Source organism: Castor canadensis, chromosome 15 (genome assembly GCF_047511655.1).
Source record: "Castor canadensis chromosome 15, mCasCan1.hap1v2, whole genome shotgun sequence".
In the NCBI taxonomy this organism is placed as follows: domain Eukaryota; kingdom Metazoa; phylum Chordata; class Mammalia; order Rodentia; family Castoridae; genus Castor; species Castor canadensis.
Genome location: NC_133400.1, coordinates 57,690,241 through 57,700,858, shown reverse-complemented (window position 1 = coordinate 57,700,858; position 10,618 = coordinate 57,690,241). Strand labels below are relative to the sequence as shown.

At 37.7% G+C, this 10,618-nt stretch overlaps 1 pseudogene; it reads left to right on the top strand.

The window, feature by feature from the left end:
• Positions 1–896: 896 nt before the first annotated feature.
• Positions 897–6,262, top strand: LOC141417253 (protein phosphatase inhibitor 2 pseudogene; annotated as a pseudogene).
• The last annotated feature ends 4,356 nt before the right edge of the window (positions 6,263–10,618 follow it).

Here is a 10,618-nt window from a genome sequence, read left to right as displayed (position 1 = left end):
TGGTCATGCTTATTTGAAGTTTTAATTATGATGTGATGTATAGTTGTTCTTTTCTGGTCATGCCTATTTGAAGTTCATAATGCCTCCTATACATGGGTGTGTGTATCATTATATTTATTTGGGAAATTTTCTTTTTTTATAAGCTTTATTAAGATGTATTTGTTATACAGCAGGGACATTTGGGAAATTTTATTTCCCAAATGATTTTATTGAATTGGTTTCCTATTAATTTTGTTAGTTTTTAAATTTTTCAGCTCTTTATCCCACCACCCAATAAATTCCTAGGTTTTGTCTGTTGTCTGTACCCTAGAGCTCTTGTATGTTGTGCTCATATGTAATTATTTCTTTTTCTTTGTGATTGTGACTGTGCAATAACTTCTCAATCATCTGTCCCATTTCAAATATTCTTTCTGTTTGATCTTGTATGCTAATGACATTTACCTACTGTGGATAGTAGGTTAGTATTTGATTTATTGAGCTTTTCATTTCTAATAGTTCTACTTGGTTATTTTTTATAATTTCCATTTCCTTGCTGAATTTCTCTTCCATGTTGGTGAATTTCTTGTCTAGGTCTGGTGTTGGTTTCCTGATTTCATTTATCTGTTTATGTGAATCCTCTTTGTGGTTACCGACAACTTTTAACAGTAGGCTTCTGAATTACAGTTTTGTTCACTCACTTCCCATTTGATAAGTATACCAGTTTGTGGCATATGGCAATGAGGCCTGACAAGGGGGTCAGTCACATTACTGCAGGAAGCCAGCAAGTCTAAGGCCTGAGCATGGTTTGAGAGACCCTCAGGGACCTGTCTAATGCACTCAGCTGTGACTGTGGACCTTGGCAGAAAGCTGTTCAAGCAAAATGCATCTGGGTCACTAGGGACCAATGGGATGGGATGATGGGGAAGGAGCTGGAGCTGGAGGGCTTCAGAGCCCAGCACTGGGCAGATGTCTCCTCTGGGGAGGAGAGGCCAACACAGCTTCTCAGAGGAGCTCTCATGCCCTCTCTGAGGCTGGAGCTGGATCGCTGCCCACGAGTCCCTCTTTCACCCTTCTGTGACAGAGGACAACTAGTTTTAAAGTTCTCTTTCCCAAGTCCGTATTCTTGGCAAGCTTCTGAGCTTCTGGATATACACTGCCTGAAATCTTAGGTAAGAATGCTGATCTAATTCAAAAGTTGACCAATCAGCATGACCCAGGAGGGCTGGGTGTGCAGCTTATGGTCCTGGTTGTGGCAAGGTGACCCCAGACACATCTAAGTTATGTGAAGCCTGAATCTGTCTCCTAGGAACTGGCATGGCAGGTGCTCCTGAGTGGTGAGCAGCTCATCAAAGAGCTGGCCTCACCACTGCCATCTTCTACCAGAAAAATGGGTGATGATGTTAGCTTTAGACATGCTTCCCCTCAGGGAAAGGAGATAACCATGCAGGCTGTGATTCCAAATCAACAGGGGCCCAGATCCAAGTGATGGCACTGGTTCTAAGCTCAGTCAGTGTTCTGAGGACAAAGTTTAACATGCAGATGGACCCTCCTCTGGTCCTCTTTTCATAAGATCAAGCTCCTCACCCAATTTCTTTCTTTTGGCAACAGGAAAATGTAATTCCCCACCTTTCACCAAACAGATGACTTGAGATACCAGAATTCACTTCTCCTGCCTGTGGTAACTCCACGCAAGTGCAAACATAGCAGGTGCAGTCATGAGCACAACTCCACACCTACTGATATGGCTGACCAAACACAGGTGGTTTCAAAGCACGGATTTCTGATCTGCAAGGACCAACACTGCTTTGGTTAACTGACTCACATGTTTCTCAACATAAGACAGTGAAAGATCTGAACACCTATCTAATGGCAGAACATATGGCTCTGGCCCAGTACTGTGGGAACTGGAAAATCCTGCGCTCAGCAGGGTTGTCAGAGCTACTTCATACCACAGTAGCCAGCCCTGTGTGTGCCTCACCAGGGGTCCAAGCTCATGCCTGCTTGGTGAAATTTGGGGGAGAGATGTGACAGGGAGGACAGGGGCAGGCTGTTGACATTGATTCAAGCATGCCAAGCCTGCTCCTACAGACACTGGGCAGGGTGCCTACAGGCAAAATGCTGTCCACAGCCAACTGCCAGCAGGGAGTCCTAGGACAGCCTCTGGAACAAATGCACCTTTGCTCACAGCTCAGGGAGGCCACCATGTCCTCTGGCAGGCCCACCAGGTTCCATGCAGCATCATGTGGCCTGAGCACAACAGAAGGCCAATGTATTTGGAACTGCAGCCTGGTTAGTCTGTTGTCAAGTGGATCTAAGCTTCCAAGCATATATTTGCCGAATAGTAAAATTTCCATCGCTTGTACTACCAAACAGGCAAGTGAACCCCTGGGCAACTTCTGAAAGTACTAAGGCCTACCTTCATGAACCATAAATTGGTATGGGTTAACTGTTAGGACAGTCTTAGGGACCTCAGCCCAGACCCTCCAAATCACATTAATTTCACAGACTCCTTCCATACAGGGAGGTGAACTACTGAGTTGGGCCTCAAAGTACTGAGACCTACCTCTGGGAGCTCTATCATGGTGTGTGTTGCTTACAGACAGAACTAAGTCCAGACCCTCTGAATCTTGAATCTACACACATGAAGGTGAATTGGTCTCAAGGGTCTCTAAGTACTGGGAGTAACAGAAACAGCACATAGTCCCTTCATCCTATCCCCAACCAGTGCAGAAGGCAGTGGTTAGTTACTTCCCCAATCTCTAGGACACATTCTGAGGTCAGTCTGAACATGGACAAATTTGGCCATGACCTAGGGGAACTTGTGGCAGAGGGAACCTGTCCGGCACAAGTGTGTAAATCTCTCTGTGGTCAGAAGAGCCTCAGTGTCCCCAAAAGAGTTTTATACTAAAATAGCCCAGAAGCTGAGAAGTCAACCAATATATCAGAGGGTCCAGCTAGTTTTCCCTTTTTTGAGCATGCTTGGATAGAAGCATAATACCTTGCGATGGGCACATGGAAGAATGTTCGGCTGCTGAGCCAAAATCTCTGGTTTAAGGTAGAGACCATGGATTATTAATTCAGTTAAACCTCAAAACTTAGGAAGATTTCCAACACAACTGTACATTGGAGTAAGCCTTGTCTAAATAGGTTTAAGTAAAATTGTGATCTGTGATCTCTCCAAAACAAGCTTGCTATTGGCCTTCTCTAGAGAGTTGTTAATCTTGTGAAGTCTCCACAATGCAAACACTTAGTATCTCATTTTCCCTAAATTAATCTTAAGAGACAGGCAGTTTTTTAAGAAAATCAATGAGTAAATTTAATTTCTCAATAAAGTATGTTTTAATATTCAACATGTGTTAGAGTATATCTAATTATATAATTGCAAGTTAAATTTATTCTAAAGAAGTTACAGAGTCAAATTAATAAAAGCATGTTACTGGCAAAAACACAGACATGAAGACCCATGGAATAGGACAAAAGACCAAAATACAATCACACACAGTTATAGCCATTTGATTTTTGACAAACCAAGAAAAAATGGAGAAAGTATAGCCTTTTAAAAATGTACTGGAAATACTGTATATCTGTTTGCCAAAGATTGAAACTAGACTTTCAAGTTGTGTTAGAATCAATTCTAAGTGGATCAAAGATCCACATAGAGGTGGGTAGGTAATAGCTTTATGAAAACTTCAATATCTCAGCAGTTAAGAGAAATGATTGACAAATAGACTGCATAAAACTCAACTGCAAAGGAAATAGTCAATAGACTGAAGAGACGGCCTATAGAATGGAAGAAAACCTTTGGCAGCTGTACATCTGACCAAAATATGCATGTAGCTCAAAAAACTAATCCCACAAAGGACCAGTAACTCACTGAATATTTATTATTCAGTGCAAATGAGCTGAAAATGTAATTATGCAAATATGAAGTACAAATTCCAATAAATCTGTGAATAAATGCTCAACATACGTGGCTGTAATGAAAATGCAAAAGAAAATCACATTGAGACTAACTTCATTCCAGTCAGAAAGGCTGCCATCAGTAACACACACAATCACAAATCCTGGTGAAGATTTCTCTAGGTTATGAAAATTGGTATGACCACTTAAAGCAGTATGGAGGTTCCTCAAAAACTAAAAACCAAAGTACCATACAATCTTATGATACTACCCCTGTGTATATACCAGTAGCAATTTGTGCAGAATTTGATAGAATCACTTCATGTCCATGTTTATTCCGGTAGTATTCACTACCGCCATGCTTTGGAAATAGCCCTGAAGCCCCACAACTAATGAATGGAATAAGACAACACAGCACAATGTAGTATTATGCTGACATAAAGAAAAATGAAATTACCTCAGACTCTTTCCATGTCCATGAATATTCATCCTTTCTCTAACTGGAAATCAAGCATACTTTAGCAGTAGCACTAACTGGTCTTCATCATGGATTACTTCAACTTCAAGGATGCAGTTAGATTACAAAGAAAGCTTGAGTAACTAAGCCTTTTTTCACTATGTGGAACAGGGGATAGAATTCAATATCTTGAGAATAAGAAGCTTAAGGAATTTATACGGAGCAACCTCCCTCCCCAACTGAGACAAAAAAAAGCACCAAAAAAGATACACTCCCAGACATATATTCAAAACACTCAACATACAGAGCAAAGAAAGTATACTGAAAACTGCAAAAGAGAAAAGTCAAGACACAAAGGGAAACCCGTTAGAATAACAGCAGATTTCTCAACACAAACTCTAAATGCAAGAAGGCCGTGGAAACAAATAACTCAGTCCCTGAAAGAAAGCAAATGTCAGCCTAGACTAGTCTATCCAGCAAAACTCTCCTCCCTCTGTAAAGGACAAATTAAAACCTCCCACAACAAGAAAAACTTAAGGAATCCACAATGCAACAAAGTAGCAATTTGGAAAATATTTAAAAGACTCTTATACACAGTAGATAAAATTAGGGTGAGGAGGGCTTCGGCGTCTGCGTTGCTCCCGCGCTGGGGCACTGGGTCGGCCTCAGTCTGAGGGCTGCGGCTGAAGTGCAGGCGCGGAGAAAGGCCGCCAGCTGCTCTGCATTGGCTGTGCTTCGCACCAGCCCATCAAGGGAATCTTGAAGAACAAGACCTCCACGACTTCCTCGGTGGTGGCCTCGGCCGAACAGCCGAGGAGGAACTGAGTAAAAAATCCCAGAAGTGTGATGAGATGGACATCTAGGCAACATATCATCCAGCAGACAAAGATTATGGTTTAATGAAAATAGATGAACCAAACACTCCTTAGCATAGTACGATAGGTGATGATGAAGATGGATACAGTGATTCAGAAGCCACTGAGGCCATGACTCCAGGTATCTTAGCCAAGAAATTAGCTGCTGCTGAAGGCTCTGAGCCAAAGTATGGAATTCGGGAACAAGAAAGCAGTGAAGAGGAGGATAATGACCTCTCACCTGAAGAGCAAGAAGAAAAGGGACAATTTGAAATGAAAAGGAAGCTTCTCTACAATGAAGGACTGAATATTAAATTAGCTAGACAATTAATTTCAAAAGACCTACATGAGGACGAGGAAGATGAAGAAATGTTAGAGACTGCAGATGGAGAAAGCATGAATATTGAAGAGTCAAATCAAGGATCTACTACAAGTGACAAACAGCAAAGCAAATCGCAAAGTTCATAGAAGAAATTTGTTCACCATTGAAGTTGTTTTGTCAAATACAAACCCTGTTATTATAACACGCTGCTTCTTGTTCTATACAATTCATGACTTACATACCAAAATGCATAACAATTATTATATATTGCCAAGAATTAAGTGGTAATCTTGAGACTGATTAGACTGAAATGCCTAATTAGTGCATAAATTCTTGTGCTTCGTACTTCATCACAAATTCAGTGTAATGTCATTAGTCCAAAACTGCTTTACTTTTTTAAGTACACTGGTTAATTTGTATGAGATGTTATATAGCTTTTTATGCTTTAGAGGGTAAATGATGTCTTTTTTGTGGGGAGGGGAATTAATTTATATTCATCACTCCAGCTGTACCTCTTACAAAAAGTTTGTTGAGTCTTTTTTTTTTAAATCAAAAGCCAATTGGAACAACGGGATATAGAGGTGCATGAATTTTCAGGCTGAAAGGTATTTTAACACTTGCCTTCAACTTGATTTGTCTATAAGCCTCGAGAAGGATTGTAAGAGCAACTGTTGCATTTTCTGTGACCTTTAAAATTCCTGTTGAGTTTTCTTTGTGTTTACAAGGAAATAACTGAAATTTTTCTAATCACAACTAGCTTTTTTTTCCATAAATTATCAGGTTAAATTTGCACTAATGTCTGCTTGTTTGGGTGTCCTGAGCAGACTTCAGATCAGTTTTTTAATAAATATAATTCTAATGCAGCTATTTCAGCATTCTCTTTATTTATCTGTCTTAATCTACTGCTTTTGTTTCCTGCTCCTTTCCACACATACATGTAGAAGTGTAAGGACTGTATTAAAAGATGGCAAAGGCTGTCATGGCATTAGGAACTCTTCTTTCTCTCACATATTCTGTCATTTGAAATTTTTTGACCACCATTGCCTACATGAAGAAGAGAGATTGAGTAGTGCAGTAGTGTAGACAGGAAATACAACTCAACTGCTCAGTTTCTATATCTCTCTGATTTTCTGCTTGATAAACTGCTATTGGTTGATTTTACTTAATTAGACTTTAGAAATCAATTAACTGAGGCTTTTTTGCATGATGAGAGAATTGTATGTAACCACTGATTGTTCCTGAATGTACAGAAAGAATTAAACCTGAACATTTTTTTTAATTTTAAAAATTTAAACAGTCCCTACTTTAAGGGAATATAATAATGTATACTATGACAAATGTACTTTTATTCTTATAATGCACTAAGAATTATTTGGATTTTCTTTTCCCAAAATGAAGTGCAGTTTCTGTGTATCTTGGCTTAGTGATGGTTTTATTTCTAGTCAGTTATTTGTATCTTAATTTTTGTTAGTAGCAAAAGAATTCATTATATGAACACCTTTAAAATAATATCTGTATATTATATATATTAAATGACTTTTATTTAACAACTTATCTTCCACTCCAAGTTTATGGAAGTATCAGTATGTCAAAATAAAAAGTGGGAAGATTCTTTGCTGTTAGAAAAAAAAAGTAGAGTGAGGAAAGAACATGCAAGAAAGAATAAACCATTTTGATGAAGCAGATCAGTAAACAAGGAATAGGTAAAAGTAAACAACAAGGGAATAGAATTGACTGGAAACAACCTATACCTCTCAATATTAACATTGAATGTAAATGTCCTCGATGCCCCAATCAAAAGACATAGAATAACAAACTAGGTTAAAAAAACAAGGCCCAACCATATGTTTCTTACAAGGGACTCATCTTACTGAAAAACATAAACACTAACTTAGAGACAATAGGTGAGAAATGGTTTCTAGGCAAATGAACCCCACAAATAGGCAGCAGTAGTTATACTCATATCTGACAAAGTAGACTTCAGACTAAAATCAGTCAGAAAAAGCAATGATGTTCATTTCATATCAATTAAAGAAATAATTCATCAAGAAGAAATATCAATTCATAACATATATGAACCAAACATAGTGGCATCCATCTAAATTAAAAAAAAAAAACTCTAATTCACCTAAGAGTACAGATAGACCCTAACCCAGTGATAACAGGAGACTTGAGTACCCACTCTCACCAATAAACAGGTCTTCCAGGGAAAGATCAACAAAGATACTTCAGAGCTACTTCACACATTATAGCATATGTATGTACATATCAGACAACTACAGAGTCTATAACCCGAGAACTAGGCAATGCACATTCTTTTATAGAGCTTATGGAACTTTCTCCAAAATAGATCATATTTTAGGACACAAAGAAATTCTCAACAAATTCAGAATATTTAAGTAACCTCCTGTAATATATCAGATCACAATGAAATAAAACTATAGACCTCAACAACTAAAGAAACCACAGAAAATATTCAATCGCTTGGAGATTGAAAACCACACTGCTGAAAGACCAGTGGGTGATTGAGTAAATATGGAAAGAAATAAAAAAGTTCCAACATTCTAATGAAAATGAAAATACAGCTACATAGCATCTGTAGGACAAGGCTGTGCTAAGAAGGAAGTTTATAGCTATAATTGCCTACATTAAAAAACAGAGACTTCTCAATGAAATAACCTAATTATGCACCTTAAGCTCCTAGAAAAGCAACAACAAAGCAAACACCAAACCAGCAGACAGAGAAAAAGTATAAATGTCAGGGCCAAGATCAATTCTGTCAAGACCAAGAAAACTACAAAGAATCAATGAATTGAAAAATTGGTTCTTTGAAAACATTAACAAGATTGGAAAACCCCTAGACATCATGACAAAATGGAGGAGAAAAGAACCAAATCAATAAAATCATAGGTGAAAATGGGGACATAACCACAAATACTAATGTCTTCCAGTGGAGAATTAGAGAGTACACTGAAAATTATATTCAAGTAAACTGGAAACTGTAGATGAATTGGATAAATTTCTAGACACATATAACCAAGGAAAATTGAACCAAGAAGATATTAACCACCTAAAGAAATCTATTACAAACAATGTAATAGAAGCAGTAATAATGGGCCTCCCTACAAAGAAGAACCCAGGACCTCATGTATTAATGACTGAAAGTTACCAAACCTTTAAAGAAGAACTAATACAATACCAATTTTTCCAAGAAATAGAAAGGGAAGGAACACTATCACATTCATTCTATGGAGCCAGCATTACACTCATTCAAAAACCTAATAAAGATGCAACAAAAAGAAGAATTACAAATCAATATCTTTAATGAATATAGATGCAATTTTACTCAAAAAAATACTGGCAAAAAATTCCTCAACATATCAAAAAGATCATACACTATAACCAAGTAGGTTTCATTCCAGGGATGCAAGGATGGTTCAACATATGTAAATCCATAAACATAACACAGCATATAAACAGAAGCAAAGATAAAAACCACATTATCTTCTCCACTGATGCAGAAAAAGCTTTTGACCAAATTCAACACCTTTTCTTGATAAAACCTCTGAAGAAACTAGGAATAGAAAGTATGTCCCTCAACATAATAAAGGCTACATATGACAATTCTATAACCAACATTATCTTAAATGGACAACAACTGAAACCAGTCTCACCAAAGTTAGGAATGAGACAAGGATGCCCACTTTCCCTGCTCTTATTCAATTTAGTTTTGGAATTCCTAGCCAGAGCAATAAGATAGGAACTAGAAATAAAAGGGATTCAAATAGGAAAGGCAGAAGTCAAAGTATTCCTACTTACAGATATGTGATCCCATATATAACAGACCCTAAAAACTCTGCAAAAAAGTATTAGAAATTATAAACTCTTTTGGCAAATTGATAGAATATAAAATTAACATACAGAAGTCAGTAGCCTTCTTATATATGAACAGACTGAGAAAGAAATAAGGGAAACAATCCTATTTACAATAGCCTCAAAAACAATGAAGCAGCATGGAATAAATTTACCAAAGGAAACCAAAGATCTTTTTAATGAAAACTGTAAGCCACTGAAGAAAGAAATCAAATTAGACATCAGAAGTTGGAAAGATCTCCCATACTCATGGATAAGCACTCAAAACAGCAAAAATGGACATACTATCAAAAGGAATTGATCTACTCAACAAAACTATCATTCAAAATAGATGGAGAAATAAAAGTCTTCCATGATAAGCAAAAACTTAAACAATATGTGACCACAAACCACCACAATAAAAGGTTCTTCAAGGGATTCTGCACACAGAAAGGGAAACCCAACATAACCATGAAAAGACAGGCAGCACCAAACTACAGGAAAAGAAAATGCAAGAAAGTAGAGAGTAACCTCTATTTAGGTACACACAACCAAACCTTCAAACAACTAAGAGAACTAAATGGCAGGAATCACCACATACCTATCAGTACTAACACTTAATGTTAATAGACTTAATTCCCCCTTCAAAAGGCACTGTTTGACCAACTGTATTAAAAAGGAAGATCCAACAACTTCTTGCTTACAGGAGACCCATCTCACCGACAGAAATAAGCATAGGCTTAGAATGAAAGGCTGGAAGAAGATTTACCAAGCCAATGGCCCCTGAAAACAGTCAGGAGTAGCAATACTTATCTCTTGACAAAGTAGACTTCAAACCTACATTGATCAAACGAGATAAAGAAGGACATTCCATACTAATATAAGGGGAAATAGACCAAAAGGAAATAACAATTATCAACCCATATGCACCCAATGTCAATGCACCCAGTTTCATCAAACATATCCTGAAGGACCTAAAAGCACACATTAACTCCAACACAGTAGTCGTGGGAGACTTTTACATCCCACTATCATCAATAGATAGGTCATCCAAACAAAAGCAATTGACATAGTCTTCTCAATCCCTATCAAAATTCTGATGACATTTTTCAGAAAAATAGAAAAGTCAATCCTGAAATACATAAGAAAACACAAAAGATCTTGAATAGCCAAAGAAATTCTGAGCAAAAAGTCCAATGTTTGAGGCATCACAATACTTTAACTTCAAACTAAACTACAGAGCTACAACAATAA